This window comes from Pimephales promelas, chromosome 9 (genome assembly GCF_988280905.1).
Source record: "Pimephales promelas chromosome 9, fPimPro1.hap1.1, whole genome shotgun sequence".
NCBI classification, from domain to species: Eukaryota; Metazoa; Chordata; class Actinopteri; order Cypriniformes; family Leuciscidae; genus Pimephales; species Pimephales promelas.
In genome coordinates, this window is record NC_142777.1 from 34,883,255 (window position 1) to 34,901,899 (window position 18,645).

Consider the following 18,645-nt stretch of genomic DNA (forward strand, 5'->3'; position numbering starts at 1 on the left):
GTTGTTTTTATTTTTGCTCTAAACCATTTTAATTTGTTAAATTATACTTTAATTTGTCAAATTAGGTGTTTTTGAAAACCGAAAATTGTCCTTGATCTCTTTTTATTAGTTTGATGTTGTAGCTTTGAATGCAAGTAAAGTTGTTTGTTTGTTTTTTGCACCATTCATATGCTGCAAGCAAGCAGTGCATTGCAACAAAACTATATTGTTCCCATTATGATACAGAATGGCCTACACTTCAAGTCCAGTGAGGCTTGTTGATGGTGACTACATTGGGAGCAAGCTAGTTTTGTCACATCATGCTTCTCGCTTACAGTGTTAGATTGGGTTTCATGCTTTTCTTGGATGGATATTGAGGTAATCCAACTTTAGTTAAATAAATACTGTATATCAACTTTTTGTCTGTGAATTATAACAATGTGAAGTTGCTTGTACCTTTAACCGGTGGACATGATTTTGCCAAGTACCACATGTTCCTGGATCAACATCTTTGTTGATCCTGGATCAACTTTCCAATCAACCAATCAGATTCAAGGGACAAGTTTAGGCTTAGAACCAGGGTGAAGTACTTAAACATCAATGTTATTCACCTATCATTACCCCCTGATTTTAGGGGAAAGTTATGGGTAGGGTTGGGTTAAGGGTTAGGGATTGGGTACACTTGATTGTTTCAACCCAACTTTGGGTCAAATTTGGACAAACCCAGCCATTGGGTTAAATTTTTACGTTACATTTTTAACCCAACGTTTGGGTTTGTCCATATTTGACCCAAATTGGCCCAAAGCATTTTTAGAGTGTAAGGACTACATTTTGGGACAGGAATGTTGATCCAGGAACACGTCTGTCTTGGCAAAATCACGGTGACCACCTTTAACCAGTCTTTGGAGTTCAAGTTCACCTTGTCAGGTTTTGTTAAAGGCCGGAGTCAGATCATGTTCTCGGTCCATCCGGATTTTAGTCAACAAAAGGTTGTAATCTGAAAGTGTTCAATGCAACGCGCAGGCTCATGAATCGCATCGGACAGTTGCTTGACGCCGCGTCCTTGTAAAATAATTTTGATTTACAAACATCATAGGTGTAAATTGTTTGATAATAATCAAATTCATTATTAGACCTACTGTACGTAATCTCTGACAGTTGCATCAAAAGCAGTTCTGTTCAAGTAAATCTATTGGATTATATTCTCAACACTTGCCAACAAAGAGCATACCGAGCTCCATTTTAGTGCAAAAGGAGTTAATGATGTCTTCTGTTCATGCTCAGTGATCGTCTCAGGCCGTTTCTCCTCCTGAGGTGGTCACCTGATTGCCTTGTTTGAAATAAACAGTTTTCCGTCCCTTCATTTTCTGAAACCGAATGAATAAAGACGTCAACTGAATTAAAGATTGTCTCTTTTAGTTTTTTTGTTGCACTTTTTCTGAACATCTGAGATTTACATTAACATGGTCACTTAACACTTGAACCTCGGGCAGTTCACAGCCGTTATGATGATAGCTCTTGGAATGGGCTAAACAAACATTTGCTATCAGCCGTGTTTGTTTCCGTAAAGTCAAACTTCCTAAATTATTTGCCATTTTACAGCTCTCACGTCTCTTTTCATGTTCTTTCTGAAGAGATTATACTTTAGAGAGGAAGAAAGTTAACTTCATCAGCGAATTGCCTCAAATGAAGAGATCTATCATTAACACTCCAATGGGATGAATCTTTTTCGTTTTCATTGATCTCCTCCTTAAATGCTAGTCTGAAGTTGCTTTGCTAATTTAGTTTGTAAATTACTCAAGTCAAATATATTTACATAGCGCTTTTCACAATACAGATTTTCACAATTACTCTTCATGCATTCACCACATGGTGGCGATAATGGCTTATGATGACAGTGTAAGTTGATTTATGGAAAGCTCCTTCCCACTAGCGTAAGGGACAGTTAATCAGCCACGCACCTGGATTGCACTCCTTCATTATGCCTGCTGACACTTACATACTTCCTGTTGTCTGTGTCTACAGCAGGAAGTGAGCTCAGCAGACAGGGTGTGTGTGTGTGTGTGTGTGTGTGTGTGTGTGGTGGGGGGTGTTACTGTGTGGAATTCCCCCTCTTTCCCAAGGGTGAGGAATTCCAGATCAGCGCACACTCCAGGCTGAAACAAGGATGAATGAGAACGTACATAAATTGTACCTGAAGCAATTCCAATCAGCGGTTAGTAGGAATTATGAAACATTTCACTGATTCAGCTGTCTGACTGAAGTGTCCAGTCATGACTGCACAAACAACGGTGTCAGCAAGTTCATGTTGGGAACAGAAACCATTTTGATCCCATTTAATAACGGGACAGAAGCAGCTGTCCTGAGTGTGGCACGTTAGTGTTTAACTGTGCAAACATCACTCTTTAACATCTCTGTATTCTCTAGAGAACATGCATCGAAGAATTTATCAGGCCCTTTTGCCTTGCACGACCTTAGATTATTCTGTCCTTGTGAGTACTAAGACATGTAGGCCTGGTTTCAAAAACAGGGCTTAGATTAAGTCAAGAGTAGGCCTTAGTTCAATTAGGACATTTAAGGAGATTTTTAATAAATGTGCATTAGAAAAAAACATTACCAGACAAAACAATGGCACTTGCTGTTGAAAATGTCGTACCTTGCCTTTTACGAACTGAAAATGCATGTTGAACACTGGCTCAGTTCAGGTGCAGTTTTGTTTATTTCAAAAATAATTGGGTCCCACTTTATATTAAGTGGCTTTAAGTACTATATACTTACATTGAAATTAATAATTTGATACAATAATAATAATAATAATAATTCGTTACATTTTATATAGCGCTTTTCTGGACACTCAAAGCGCTTCACATAGAAGGGGGGGATCTCCTCAACCACCACCAATGTGCAGCATCCACCTGGATGATGCGACGGCAGCCATATTGCGCCAGAACGCTCACCACACACCAGCTTACTGGTGGAGAGGAGACAGTGATGAAGCCAATTGGTGTATATGGGGATGACTAGGAGGCCATGATGGACAGAGGCTACTGGGCAAATTTGGCCAGGATGCCGGGGTTACACCCCTACTCTTTCGAAAGACATCCTGGGATTTTTTATGACCACAGAGAGTCAGGACCTCTGTTTAACGTCTCATCCAATGGACTTATTGTGTACATACATGTTTTTACACTGTACTTATATTTTAAAAAATACCAGCATGTAATTACAGCTATAAATACTTTATGTAATTACATTTGTAATTACACAGTTGACCCTCCCCTCACACATTTACCTACCCTTAAACCGACCACCACACCTGTCCCTAACCTTACCCGTATCACACCTCAATAGCAGCAAAAGTGTTTTACAATACAACAGGAACACAATAATACATTGTACTTATTGTTCAATGTAAGTACATAGTACTTAAAGCCACTTAATATAAAGTGGGACCAATAACGGTGCATTAGTTTGGGATTTGAGCGTGTGTACACTAAACACAAACTATAATGCAGCTAACTTTAAGGGAAATAATCTTTTTTTTTTCTTCTCATTTTAGCGTGGACTGCCATTGGTTACATGACAACGATGTTCTAAATACCTAAATTGATTGTTAGTTACCCATTTTTGTTTTTCACGTACAAGCGACAACATTGTCAAAACAATCCCCATTCACAATCACATGGTTCCTCTACAACGACTAAAAACGCAGTATTATTCATGCCAGGCCAGTAGTTGGCGATATCACCTTGTAAAGAAATGCTATGCGTCTATAGAGAGCAGCCCAAGACATCATCTAACTCTAACTGACACGTTTGACCATACGTCAACATCCAACGTTTTACCCTTTAACGTCAGTTAGATGACGCTATCTAACCCTAACCCTAACCCAGACCTAAACCTACCCGCGTCATAAGGTAAAGCATCAGTTAGATGGGGCCCTAGGATAGCGTCATCTAACTGATGTTAAAGGGTGCCCTAAACCGCCGGATGTTGACGAATGGTCGAAAGCATCAGTTAGACGACGTCTCCGGATGAGAATGTGTTGTAGAGAGAAGTAATACACATGCGCATGACATCACCGTTTTCGCAAATCTGCGTTTTTGTAGTTTACACTGAGACGATAACGGTATCATTTTAAAAAGTCGTGCAAATGAATGGCCAAAAATGGATCAATTCTTCTTTTAGTTGAAAATGGTGTCATGTTAAAGCCCCCTAAATTCGCTAGCGATGCTCCTGCATAAAGGTGAGTATAATCAGAGACAATATATAGAGACATGCCACTTCCTAAATCCTCAATACAACTATATAGGGAAAACCTGTAACGCCAAAGATGGCGGTTGTATGCACATGCCCCGCCCCTCCCGCTGGAAAGCCAATCGTCTGCTTTTAACAGTCAAGCCAGGAAACATTAAAGCCTATCGTCTAGTTCCACTGACGCATGCGGAGACGAGAACCCTTGCGAATGCGTAGTAAACGTATAACCTGTGGGGAAAAGGGCCTTTTAAAGCTTATTTTAGGGCAAAGTCATCAAACTTTTTCAGCTATTTTTATATTTTACTGCAGTTTTTGTCCCGATGACCAGTGAAAGTGCAGTTCTGACTCTCTGCCCATTCATTTAGATAGGAGCCTGGTCTTGTTAGTCCGAAATAGCTGCCCGGAGGCGTTGCCAAGATGGCGGCCGAGTGGTATGACTTTGGTATACAGTAACTGAGATTTTCTAGACACTGACTATGAACAGCATGCATTATCCGTATGCATGTAATACTCTCATGTGCAAAATACAAACAGAGCTGCGTGGGAAACGTATCCCACAATAAAAATGCACTCAGCTTGACTTTCTATCCATTGTGATGAATGAATTGGAAGCGACATCATCCGTCATCTTCAACATCTCCTTCTTGACCCATTATTTGATCAGACTGCCAACAATTAGAACGGCTTTACACCAAATTGGATTAAAAATCACAAAATAACAGTTTCAGCTTCTGAGATGATAACCAATGAGTCATGTGAAATCAATGTAGTGTGCTACTGTTTGAAACATTTATGATACGGCATACTATTTTTTTTATGGCCACAGGTGGAGTGGAACAGGTTTAGTCCCGTACTCAATGTGCTTCCATCGCTTCCAAAACCTATTGAGATGCGTTTGTATCCGTCTTTCTCATCAACAATTCCAAATCGTTTCAATCTCACACATTTTAACTTATTGAATAATGATTGTTTTACGCACCTAGCCATAATTTAACCATTTTCATACTTTTTACATTCTAAGCAAATTGAATAAATGCTTTAAGAAAAATATGATTACTTAAAATCAAATCTGTCTCAACTTGTGCAGAAATCTTACCTCGAATTCGAAATTGACTATTTTACCATTTTATTTAGGGATACTGTACAGTCATGGGAAAAAAAGAAGGTACACCCTCTTTGAATTCTGTGGTTTTGCAGGTCAGAGCTTCATAAAAAATCATCTGGTTCATAAAATTAGGTAAGTACAACCTCAGATGAACATCAACACTATCTATTTATCAAAAACTAGACCAATTTAAAGAAGTACTACTTACTTCCTTAAGAAGTAAGATGAAGTACCAGCCAGATGCTTCTAATCAAATGCTTCGATTAACTGATCATATGTGAGTGTGTTCACCTCTATAAAAGCAGAAGTTTTGGCAGTTTGCTGGTTTTTCTTAACACAATGCCATGGAGAAAAGACATCAGCAATGATCTTAGAGAAGAAATCGTTGCTGCCCATCAATCTGGGAAAGGTTTTAATTTTACAATTTCAAACAATTTGAAGTGCATCATTCTACAGTGAGGAAGATTATTCACAAGTGGAAAACATTCAAGATGGTCGCCAATCTTCCCAGCAAATCCACCCTAAAAAAAAAAAATACATCTCGGACTCTACAGGCCTCAGTTAGCACGTTAAAGTTTATGACAGGACAATTAGAAAAGACTAAACAAGAATGGCATGTTTTCAAGGGTTTCCAGGAGAAAGCATCTTCTCTCTTGCAAACGTCTTGCAAAGTTGCATCTGAACAAACTTCTGGAACAATCTCCTTTGGACATACAGGACCAAAGAGGAGATGCTTTGCCCAAAAAATCACAGCGCCACGTTTGGCGAAAACCAAACCCAGGGCTTGTTTTGCAGCCACAGGACCTCGGCACCTTGCAGTCATTAAGTCGACCGTGAACCAAAGTGTTCTAGAGTCAAATGTGAGGCCATCTGTCCGACAGCTAAAGCTTGGCTGAAATTGGGTCATGCAACAGGACAATGATCCCAAGCACACCAGCGAATCTACGACAGAATGGCTAAAATAAAAAGAATCAGGGTGTTGCAATGGCCCAGTGATAGTCCAGACCTCAACCTGATTGAAATGCATTCTTGGGACCAACAAATGCCCGCAATCCTCAATGAACTAAAGCAAAGTTGTAAAGTAGAGCGAACCAAAATTCCTCCACAGCGACTTGAGCCTGAAAATGAATACATCAAGTTTTTGCTGCCAAAGGTTGTTCTGGTGTTCTTAGTTTTTCACATATGGCTTCTCCATTTTGCCTTTATTTCTGTTAAATAAACAATGGCACTCATGAATTGTTCATCTGAGGTTGTATTTACCTCATTTTAAGACCTGATAAGGACCAGGCGATTTTTTTGTCCTTATATGTAAAACAATAGAATTTAAAGAGGGTGTACTTTCTTTTTCACTTGAAAATATGATGTAATTTTATGCTTATTAGAGCACTGTTTTTAGCTTAGTAATGTACACAGATCTACTCAAATCTAAAATTTCGGCGAGTTGAGCCAAGTAGATCATACAATTTGAGTTATGCTCCCTAAATATAGACCAAGCGTGCCGCACAAGCCCTCAAAAGTGAAGCCAAAACGTCTCGATCGCCCCCCCAGTGGCCGGTCCTAGTATAGGTCATAAACCCCGCCTCCCCGTGTTATTCAACGTGACGCGAGACCAACTAAACAATTAAATTACACTTCGCATATCCTTTTTCCAAAAATAGTTTCTGTCATTTACTGTAGCTTCTATCACGCTGATGTAATTTCAAGAGTTTGTTTTTAAAATAAGTTTGTTTTTATGCTATAAAAACGGTGATGTGACATCATGATTGACAGGTTCTCTGTGCGATGTAGTCACTGAAGACTTTTTTTCATAATGTTGACTATGTGGTTAGTAGTTGTATTTACCTTATTTTAACGAGGTTCTGCAATCAGCAGACATCGTTGGAGAGGAACGAAGCAGACAGAGGCCACTTAATAAAAGTGCGGGGCGTGTGCTTGCGTTTGATTCAGCGAGAATGAGGGCGGAGCCTTGATTTCGCGGCTTTACTTCCTGCTCACGACTGCGCATGTCTGGTCCCGAAAACGCAAGTACGCAGACTCAAGTCCCAAGATGTTAGCGCCATGGAAAAGAGCGAAGGGGCGTCCCAGACAGCAAACTGACATTGAATCAACGTGGAAACGACGTCTCTCATGACATTGAAACAACGTTGATTTTGCTCATCGAATTAACGTTGAACCAACGTCAGACGCGGCATTCTTCAAAGCTAAATGAAAATCGAAAATTGGTTTGCTTTCATAACGTTGAAACAACGCGTTGATTTCAAGTTGATTTTCCGTTAGTTTTGAAAGAATGACGTGTCTGACGTTGGTTCAACGTTAATTCGATGAGCAAAACAATGTCAGATCAACGTTGTTTCGATGTCATATTTCCACGTTGATTCAATGTCAGTTTGCTATCTGGGGTCGTCCATGTTTTTTACAGTCTATGATGTAGACAGTATACAGCTTACTAGGTTTGGGAACAGAGCCCAGATCTTTCAGTATATTCAAAGTAAGTGTGTCTTTCTAGTGCTGGAGTTGCTTGGACTATGATATATCAGCCTCTCAGCATAGCGCCAGTTAGTGCTCCGTGTGGAAAGATGCAACGCTGAACCTGTCTGATATACCTGGGCCAGGTAAAACAAAGAACTCATGCTCACGGTGATAAAACAGGCTGCTGAAGTTCAGAGGAGACAGATTTGTAAACATTGACTGTGGGAGAGTGAAAGAATGGCAACTTGGCATGTTTAACGGGAACCCTGGGGGCAAAAACTGGTTGGATCGAGGCTGATTAAATGTTTGACGTAGCTTCAATTTCAGCTGTCATGAGCTTGGCAGTGGTATGGCTCAGTCTCATTTGGGTCTGCAGAGCTGTGATATTGAGTGATTGGTTTGGACCTGGACCCCAACATCCATCAGAACGCGGGCCAAATATTAGTCCATATCCCAAATCATCTGAAGTCATATGAGAGCTTTGTGTGAGGAACGGACCAAAAATTAAGTTATTATTCACTGATAATCTTCTCTTCACGGGCCATGCCAAGTGTAATGCCAATCGCCGTATTTACCTGTGTGTCATGTGAATTATTGTGTCGGTGCAAGTTTAAATACCTGGAAGTGCAAATAAGATATTCCTAAAAAAAAAAAAAAAAAAAAAGGTTTTAACTCAAAGGGATCCTACAAAGGTTTTTTTTTTTTTACATTTTAATCCTTCAGAGAGACGGGTATAACAGAGCTTTACTGACAGACTGAGCACTGAGGTGCTGCAACAGTGTCAAATATGTTGTGAAACTTATTCAAGAATCAAACTCTGTTCTAGTAGACCCTAAAAACAAAATGAAGACTTTGAAAAAGGACATACTGTTCATGATTTGTAATCACAACAAATCAACTTAAATAGTTTATGTGGGTCAGATAACATAATATTTTAAGTTTCTGATGATTAAATCAATCTCCTTCATTGTATTAACTCAATGTTTCCATTTCAATGAACTTAAAATTTTAAGGGAACAAGGTTACTTAATTTTTTTAAGTTAAACCAACAACATTTTACAGTGGAAGTGTTTGTTTTAACTTCATTTTAAGTTTAGTCAACTTAGTTTAGAAATATATAGTTTACTTAAACTTTTGCAGATAATTTACTCGCCTCCATGTCATCCAAGATGTCCACGTCTTTCTTTCTTGAGTTGAAAAGAAATTAAGGTTTTTGATGAAAACATTCCAGGATTTTCTCCATATAATGGACTTCAATGGGAACCAAACTGTTCAAGGTCCAAATGAGAGTTTCAGATGCAGCTTCAAAGGGCTTTAAACGACACCAGACGATGAATAAGGGTCTTATCTAGGACCCTTTGAGTCAAGACTCGAAAAAAGATTTGTTCATTTTGATGAGCGTTTGTGACTCTCCTGTTCAATCACAGAACAGAGCAAGTCGAGCATTTGTGCTTATAAAACTTAAACTTTGTTATTTATTTTTGAAATGACCAATCGTTTCGCTTGATAAGACCCTGGAATGTTTTCATCCAAAAATGTCTTTTTGACTAAAGAAAGAATTACATGGACATCTTGGATGACATGGGGGTGAGTGAATTATCAGCAAAAGTTTTTTTTTTTAAAGTGAACTACTCCTTTAAGTTCGATAATAAATCTGCTATGTCATGTCTATGACAGGTTGTGTTGTCTTAGTAATGTCAAGTTGTCATGACAAAGACACTCAAAGGTTATGATATATTGGTTTATGTCAAAGTGTCATAACAAAGACATCATAATGTCTAATAATGTCATAATTGAGTGAATAACAAACTTCCTTCATATTCATAGCATATGTCATGTGTCATATGAAGGTTTCATGTTAGTCTTATGCACACCCCTTCAAGTAAAGTGTTACCAGTTTGGGACTCTTTTCATTTTTACAAGGCTTTTGGAGACAAACGCATTGCAGCAATACCATACAACATTTTACAGTTCATTCTGTTTTGCTGACCAGAAAAGTGTAACCCAATTCATCATCTCCGCAACATATGTTCCATCTGTCCCATTGGTTCATTAGAAGCAAACTAAGCCCTTTGGAAGCTTTTGGAAGCGTTCACTTTCCCACAGTCTCAGGCTACTGCCGTGAACTTTCTCTCAGGTAGCATGGGCCTCTGGAGGAACACATTGCATAATCCTTTCCCCACCGATGGAAAAAAAGAATGCCTGAAGAATGAGACGGAGGGACTAATTATTCTGCAATATCACACTGGAATCTGCACTGAAGCAGGGTCGGTGTGAATGTGGCCTCAATTTCCCAGCATTTGAACAAGGTTGGATTCAGTGCATCACTCAAAGAGGGTAAGCACTCATTCTAGGACGATTTGTATGTTTCTCTATATTCCAAGATAAATACGAAAAAAAGCAAGCCATTCCATTGAAGTGAAGGTTACATATTCCCCGTTTTACGAATTGCCAATAAAATCACATACAGTACTGTAATGTATATAACTTTGTACAACAACGTGTTAGTTAATTGCATTGTATCACTTTATGCCTAATGTTAAAGGGATAGTTCACTTTGAAATTAATTTTTGGTATGTTTTATCTTACCTCAAGGACATTCAAGATGTAGGTGTCTTTTTTTCCACAGTATTTTTATTTTTTATATTTTTAGGTCAAACCGTTCGTGTCTGTCAGTCATATAATGGAGGTCTATGGTCACCACCTCAAAGAGCATGCACAGAGAAGTCAAAATTAAACACGATTTAATGACTCGTAAATGTAAGTACACATTGATGGCCTAAGACACGAAACGAGTGGTTTGTGTGAGAAAACTAACAGTATTTGTATCGTTTTTACCTCTTGTAACCACAGCCACGTCCAAGTGATCTGAGGTAACACTTCTGAAATGGACGTGACTGTGATTACAAGAGGTAAAAACGATATAAATGCTGTTCGTTTTCTCACACAAACCGCTCGTTTCGTGTCTTAGGCCATCAATGTGTACTCACATTTACGAGTCATTAAATCATGTTTAATTTGGACGTCTCTGTGCATGCTCTTTGAGGTGGTGACCATATACCTCCATTATATGACTGACATGAACGGTTTGACCTAAAAATATCAAAATTGAAACTACTGCGGAAACAAAGACACCTACATCTTGGATGCCCTTGAGGTAAGCTAAAACATACCAAAAATTAATTTCAAAGTGAACTATCCCTTTAAATCTGAATGCTTAAGAAAACCCTGTTGAGAATCACTGATGCTGGCACACCATGCTTGGCAAGTAATGCTGCACTTTAATACTGGGATACGTCCTAATACTCGTAATACTGAGATAATTAACTTGATAATTAACTTGTACATTTCTGGACCGTCAGCTAACATTATGTGTTTTCACTCATTTTTGCATGTTTACTTCTGTGTACATTGCTTCTAAGATGTTTTTTTTCTTCTTCTTCAGACCTGCTCCGTGCAGGTACATAAAAAAACGACATGTTAACACACTGTCTAGATACAGCCCAAAAAAAGCAAAGAAGCATTTCAACTATTTGTGGAGAGCTTTCAGAATGGAAGTGAAACAATACGACAGCCCGAGGGGAAAATAAGTGATCATGCTGGTATGTTTAGATTAGACAGAAAGGAAGCCATCATTGTCATTGTCAGATTTCATATATATTTGCTGAGCTTTCACATTCTATCATCTGTTAGGACCTAAACTCTCTCGAGTAGTGCATTCTCGTGATGATAGTGTGAAAGTTTGTGTAATATAGAGAACCTTTTTTTTGTTGAAAACTTCCTCTCTTACATCATTAAGTCTTAATGGTGGGCGTAGGACGGTTGCGATGGTTGTGGGTTGAGACGTGCGCCGCGTGATTCATGAAGTGGTAAAGACCGAGCTGCCAGCTTTGAGAGAGGAGGCCAAGCTTTATTAATAAGAGACAAGGCGAGCTTCCCTTAACATGTGCCAACATGTGAGTGCATTACCTCCTCGGCTGGCTATGGCAGAGATGCGAGTTGCATTCCACTACCCACAGAAAGCCCTGTCTCTGAGCACACAGAGGCATTGGAGAGAAGGGCCAGTTTGGAAAGGATTTCATTTCAGGTTTTAATAGCTTGTCAGTGGTTTCTTAGAAGCTGCTGTGTGGTTAGTTTGTGGTTTCTCTGTGGTAAAACTATATGAATCATGGGTTTTTTGTTAATAGCCAAGACTCTGTTCCTCAATTGGTCTGCTAACTGCCAGTCCAAGAGTGTGACTCAACAATAAGGACGGCTCGATAGCACAGGGCCAGTGTGAAAGCGTTTCGGGCCATTTGACAAAACGGACATCACTCTAATGGTTCTACATCTTAAGTTTGGGGTTTTATGCCTTGCAATCTTAAACATTTGTATTTTTTTACATTATATTTTGAATTTTGTTGTTGATAATTCTGTTGAACACTTGTCTAGACTTCCACGAAAAATGATCTCGTGATTCTGAGATAATTAACTCGTTAATTCGGAAAAGCAAAAACTTTTTTACATGAAAAATTATCTCGTAATAATTAACTCGTTAATTGTGAAAAACAGAGCAAAAACTTTTTCCATGAAAAATTATCTCGTGATTCTGAGATAATTAACTCGTTAATTCGGAAAAACAGAGCAAAAACTTTTTCCAAAATGATCTCGTAATTCTGAGATAATTAACTCGTTAATTCATAAAAACGGAGCAAAAACTTTTTTCCATGAAAAATTATCTCGCGATTCTGAGATAATTAACTTGTTAATTCGGAAAAACAGAGCAAAAACTTTTTTTCCAAAATGATCTCGTAATTCTGAGATAATTAACTCGTTAATTCATTCGTTAATTTAAAACTTTTTCCATGAAAAATTATCTCGTAATTCTGAGATAATTAACTCGTTAATTGTGAAAAACAAAGCAAAAACTTTTTTCCCATGAAAAATTATCTTGTAATTCTGAGATAATTAACTCGTTAATTGTGAAAAACAAAGCAAAAACTTTTTTTCCATGAAAAATTATCTCGTAATTCTGAGATAATTAACTTGTTAATTGTGAAAAACAAAGCAAAAACTTTTTTTCCATGAAAAATTATCTTGTAATTCTGAGATAATTAACTCGTTAATTCGGAAAAACAGAGCAAAAACTTTTTTTCCAAAATGATCTCGTAATTCTGAGATAATTAACTCGTTAATTCATAAAAACGGAGCAAAAACTTTTTTCCATGAAAAATTATCTCGTGATTCTGAGATAATTAACTCGTTAATTGAGAAAAACAAAGCAAAAACTTTTTTTTCATGAAAAATTATCTCGTAATTCTGAGATAATTATCTCGTTAATTCAGAAAAACAGAGCAACAACTTTTTTCCATGAAAAATTATCTCGTAATTCTGAGATAATTAACTCGTTAATTCAGAAAAACGGGTATAGATTTTGTTTCCTCAAGTGAATGCAATACGCTTCCGTAGATATGTTTACATTCATTGAAAATGATATTAATGATCTTTTCTGACAAACAAAATATTACTAAACCAGTGACAATTTTAACAGAACAAGCATTGCATTGACATTTGTAAAAGCTTACATACTTTTAAAGGAAAACTACTTTCTTAATTGTGGAAGTCCTGTAATATCGTTATGCTAATTGCCTATCCAGTTATCCTGATTCATACGCCTCTAAAGTGAGCTGTTACGAGAGCGGGACCAAAAGTCCATATATTTACCTACAAAGACCTTGGAATTCATCTTGCATTACTGCGAACAATTTTGTTTTAGCGTTTTCCAGATACATTAGTTCGCTTTTGAAATGGTGAAGCTAAAAAGGGCCATTTGTCACTCCTAAGCATCTCCAGGGTGAAATAAAGTGAGCAGTATTTGCGGAGATTGCAGTCCCAGTGGTTTCTTCAAACGTGCTCAGCCCAGGGTCGCATGGGGCACCTGTAGCTCTCGGAGAATGATGGGAGGAGGTTTGCTGCTTTTTCCTTCCTGACTGAGTTCGAGATTAATTGAACCATTTGCAGCTAAATGGTGTGTGACAGGCCATATGATTTGCAGGCTTTTTGTTCCGATGCGACGTCCTCTATCTATCTTTACAACTTGGCCAGGTTGATCCAGACAGCCTGAGACTTACCATACGAAGAGTAAAATGAGAAGACCGCAGAAATACGAATCAGACCACGTGATCATTGTAGGCTTGAAGCGGGAATGAAGTCATACATAAACACTTGGGCCCGTATTCATTAGGATTCTAACAATCCTCTCAGAAAACTCTTAATTTAGCTTCAAAACTTTTACGTAGGAGTCTTCACTCTTAAAATTGCTGGGTTGTTTTAACCCAATTTTGGGTCAAATATGGACAAACTCAAACATTGGGTTAAAAATGTAACCCAATGGCCGGGTTTGTCCATACTTGACCCAAAATTGGGTCAAAACAACCCAGCATTTTTTAGAGTGTAAAAGCGATTCAGGACCAATCTGAGAGCAACTCTGAGTAAGGAAAAGACAAAAACATTCATCTCCGTGAGGAGGCGGGGCTGACCCTGTTGCTATGTGCGACACAATCTTTTGAAGACTGTGATTGGTTACTGTGGATTGGTGACTGTGATTCGAAACAAATATTTTTCCGAGTCAATTCGTTCATTTGCAAATGACTTTTTTCCTCCGTAAGACCCTTATTCATCATCTGGTGTCGTTTAAAGCCGACACCAGACGATGAAAGAAAGACATGGACATCTTGGATGACGTGGGGGTGAGTAAATTATCAGCAAAAGTTTTTTTTTTTAAAGTGAACTACTCCTTTAATTTACAACAGTATTTACTAAATGCAAAACTCTTGAAGCTTAGCGATAAGCGTGCTTTCTGACGTGTCATTTCTCGCCCTCGTTTACCCCGTCTTCTCGATTGGTGATTTGTGTGTGATAAAGTCAAATGTGTGAGTGTATTACTGAAGTAACTTTACTGTGAAATGAATCCAGAGGAGGCAGAATGTGATCCCTGATTACCACATTAAGCCGTGCTGTGTTGGAGAGAGCAGGGTGGATGTTTTTAATAGTGTGCTTACCGTCAAGGCCTTCCCCTTCACATTTTCAATCAATAAACCGTTATATAAACCATTAAAATGACCTTCACTTGAAGTCGAAGCTTAGGGCTATGTTTAATCAGAGCAGTGTTTCTGAAGCATCTTCAGACTTCTTCTAATCTCACACAGCCTGACTTTTGACTCAACATAATGTCTGGTCTAATTCATATAGTGTAACAGTCGGCTTCTAAAAGTCAAAAATCCCATTCATTTTCTCCATATGGGAACTGATTATGAACAATAATAAATCTTTTAAGACAGACCTACTGTGAGCTACAAGGTTGTTAATCGATAGTGCATGCATTTGTTAAAGTCATGAGCCCACATTATTTCACCTCAATGTTTTTTATATGCACTCTTAGAAGAAATGGTTCTATTTAGAACCAGAAATGGTTCCATCCCCCGCTTCATATATGGAACTCCAAAATGGTTCTATATAGAACCATTATTTTTGGTAAAAGGTTCTATTGGCCAAGTACGGAACCCCAGGGTTCTATATAGAACCCAGAGGAACCCTTTTTTTAAGAGTGTATAGAACATTTTAGGGGTTTCAAATACGTAGCGCTGATAGAACCTTTTCTTCTAAGAGTGTAAGTGTGTTTAAAGGAGTAGTTCACTTTAAAAAAAAAACTTTTGCTGATAATTTACTCACCCCAATGTCATCCAAGATGTCCATGTCTTTCTTTCTTCAGTCGAAAAGAAATTTCGGTTTTTGATGAAAACATTCCAGGATTTTTCTCCATATAATGGACTTCAATGGGAACCAAACGGATCAATGTCCAAATGAGAGTTTCAGTGCAGCTTCAAAGGGCTTTAAACGACACCAGACGATGAATAAGGGTCTTATCAAGCTAAACGATCGGCCATTTCAAAAATAAATAAAATAGTTTAAGTTTTATAAGCACAAATGCTCGCCTTGCTCTGTTCTGTGATGAGCGTTAGTGACTCTCCTGTTCAAACTCGCTCATCAAAATGAACGAATCTTTTTTGAGTCATGACTCAAAGGGTCTTAGATAAGACACTTATTCATCGTCTGGTGTCGTTTAAAGCCCTTTAAAGCTGCACTGAAACTCTCATTTGGACCCTGAACTGTTTGGTGCCCAATGAAGTCCATTATATGGAGAAAATCCTGGAATGTTTTCATCAAAAACCTTAATTTCTTTTCGACTAAAGAAACAAAGACGTGGACATCTTGGATGACATGGGGGTGAGTAAATTATCAGCAAAAGTTTTTTATTAAAGTGAACTACTCCTTTAATACCAGTTGTGAACAGGGCCTGACTAACTCACTAAAGCTGAAGTCTTTGCACATTTGTCTTTTTCGAATATTTTCAAAGAAGCTTTGAATCAAAGTTCATGATTCACCTTATAGCTGCTTGGTTTGGTTCATAGGTTATAACTCTTTAACGAATACATAAATAAATTCCATAACCAAGGTAACTAAAAAAGTGGGCAAGCACGGTTGCATTATATTCTGGTCAAGAACATACTTAGACAGGAAGATGCAGACTGATCGACATGAAAACCAACCAACCACTGGTTTTGTAGCAAAAACGATTCATGGAAATGTATATATGACTTATTATTTTTCCTTTTCTGTTCCACAGATCTCATTCCAGTTTTTGAGTGCGTAAATGATGACAGTAACAATTCCCTTAAAAATGTGAATCTCTCAGGAAAGTGATCTTTTCTTCAGAAAACATCTGCAACCAAAAGCCAGACAGGTATTTTAAGAGTTGATTGGTCATGGATGATTTTCTCTCTCTCTCTCTCTCTTGCTGAAAGCCCAGAGGCTAGTATTTCACTGATTACAGAGTGGCCATATGTGAATGGTTGTTTGCGTATTGACAGAACAAAGGAAACGCAGGCTCTAAGGAGGTGTTAGACAGGGGAATGGATCAGACCAGCCCATAAAGTGCCCGGGAGGGGGGACTAGACTAGTCCATTGAGTTTGAGCTGGTTTCAGCTAGTTGTAGAGAGGGACACACACAGTACACCTCCAGCACACTTCTCATGAAAGTCTGCTAATCTGAGTGTGTGTGTGATGGTGTAAGAGAATACACCTGAGACTGCGTGAATTCAAACTAAAGAGCAGTTTTGTCTGCTTCCCTGAACAAAGCGTCTCTGTTTTAAAACAGTAAAGTGCCCTTAGATGACCCAAGCTTGAAGCAAAGGTAGTGTTTACTGTAATCGGAGATACTGTTTTTATATATAATTGAGCATTGTGAGGACAAGGCTTCTGTTCGGGACTGGTGGGTGACACTACTTCATTGTATTTTATTAAACAGATGATGTAAACAAGGTTATCTGGCGCACATCCAGAGTCGAGTAGTTCTCTGACTGACAACGCAAATTTTGTCCGTCAACGCTTCAGACGTTCTGACTCTGCATTGCCTCATTGTGATGATTGAAGGCGTCGTGGTGTAATTACAGCAATCACATCACTTTCGGTGTACGATTTAGAACATTTCGCAGCTAAAGCCTTGTTCACATTACATGGTTTTAAAATGCCGGGCTGAACGGTGTGGTTCACACTACATGACTTGCTCTCTGTGAAATCAGGAGTGTTCAAGTTGTTGAGCTGTTCACACCACGCGACACAACGTGATTGATCCGCAAATGGAGGTAACGCACTACACGAGCTGAGAACAACTCTGTCACCCAACAATTCTATCTTGTCTACACACGAAAAATCACGCGATAAAACGAACGCTGTGAAATGATGCCAAACAGCACACGCGCCAATAAGAGAAGAAAACAACACGCGAATATGGACGTCAGACAGAAACTAGTGCTGCAAACTGTTGCGCGATGATTTGCTCTGAGAAAAAAATGTAGAAATAAGATTTACCCGGTGTCCTCAACCCATGGCTTGGTCTGATTGGCTGGAGCTCATGACATCACTGAAGTTGAGTCGTCCAAGATGTAGGTGTCTTTGTTTCCGCAGTAGTTTCAATTTTGATATTTTTAGGTCAAACCGTTTGTGTATATCAGTCATATAATGGAGGTCTATGGTCACCACCTCAAAGAGCATGCAGAGAGAAGTCCAAATTAAACATGATTCAATGACTCGTAAATGTAAGTACACATTGATGGCCTAAGACACGAAACGAGCGGTTTGTGTGAGAAAACGAACAATATTTATATCGTTTTTATCCCTTGTAACCACAGCCACAAAGCGCCCTCGCCCTCAGATCACTTGGACGTGGCTGTGGTTACAAGAGGTAAAAACCATATAAATACTGTTCGTTTTCTCACACAAACCGCTCGTTTCGTGTCTTAGGCCATCAATGTGTACTTACATTTACGAGTCGTTAAATCATGTTTAATTTGGACTTCTCTGTGCATGCTCTTTGAGGTGGTGACCATAGACCTCCATTATATGACTGACAGACACGAACGGTTTGACCTAAAAATATCAAAATTGAAACTACTGCGGAAACAAAGACACCTACATCTTGGATGCCCTTGAGGTAAGCTAAAACATACCAAAAATTAATTTCAAAGTGAACTATCCCTTTAACTCGCCTTCCCTGTGTCTTTAAATCGCAGGGTCCTAGCTGCAACCCGAGATGCGATTATCCACCGCCGTCCTGCGTCCGTCGCGTCGGTAAGATGTGCCAAAGAAACCTGCTGTTCGCAAACCACATTACTCTCTCCGGTTTGAAACATCTACTCTATTGTGACAAGCTCTGACAGCCTGGCTCTTTAAAATCTATTAAACTCCACAGCAAACACTCCGCTAAAACGACTGTGGAATAATTAAGGAGCGCCGAG

At 38.7% G+C, this 18,645-nt stretch overlaps 1 long non-coding RNA gene across 2 annotated transcripts in view; it reads right to left on the minus strand.

Moving 5' to 3' along the window:
- LOC148977592 (uncharacterized) overlaps positions 1-18,645 on the minus strand; it is a 163,511-nt gene that overhangs the window by 96,654 nt on the left and 48,212 nt on the right. The window lies entirely within an intron of this gene.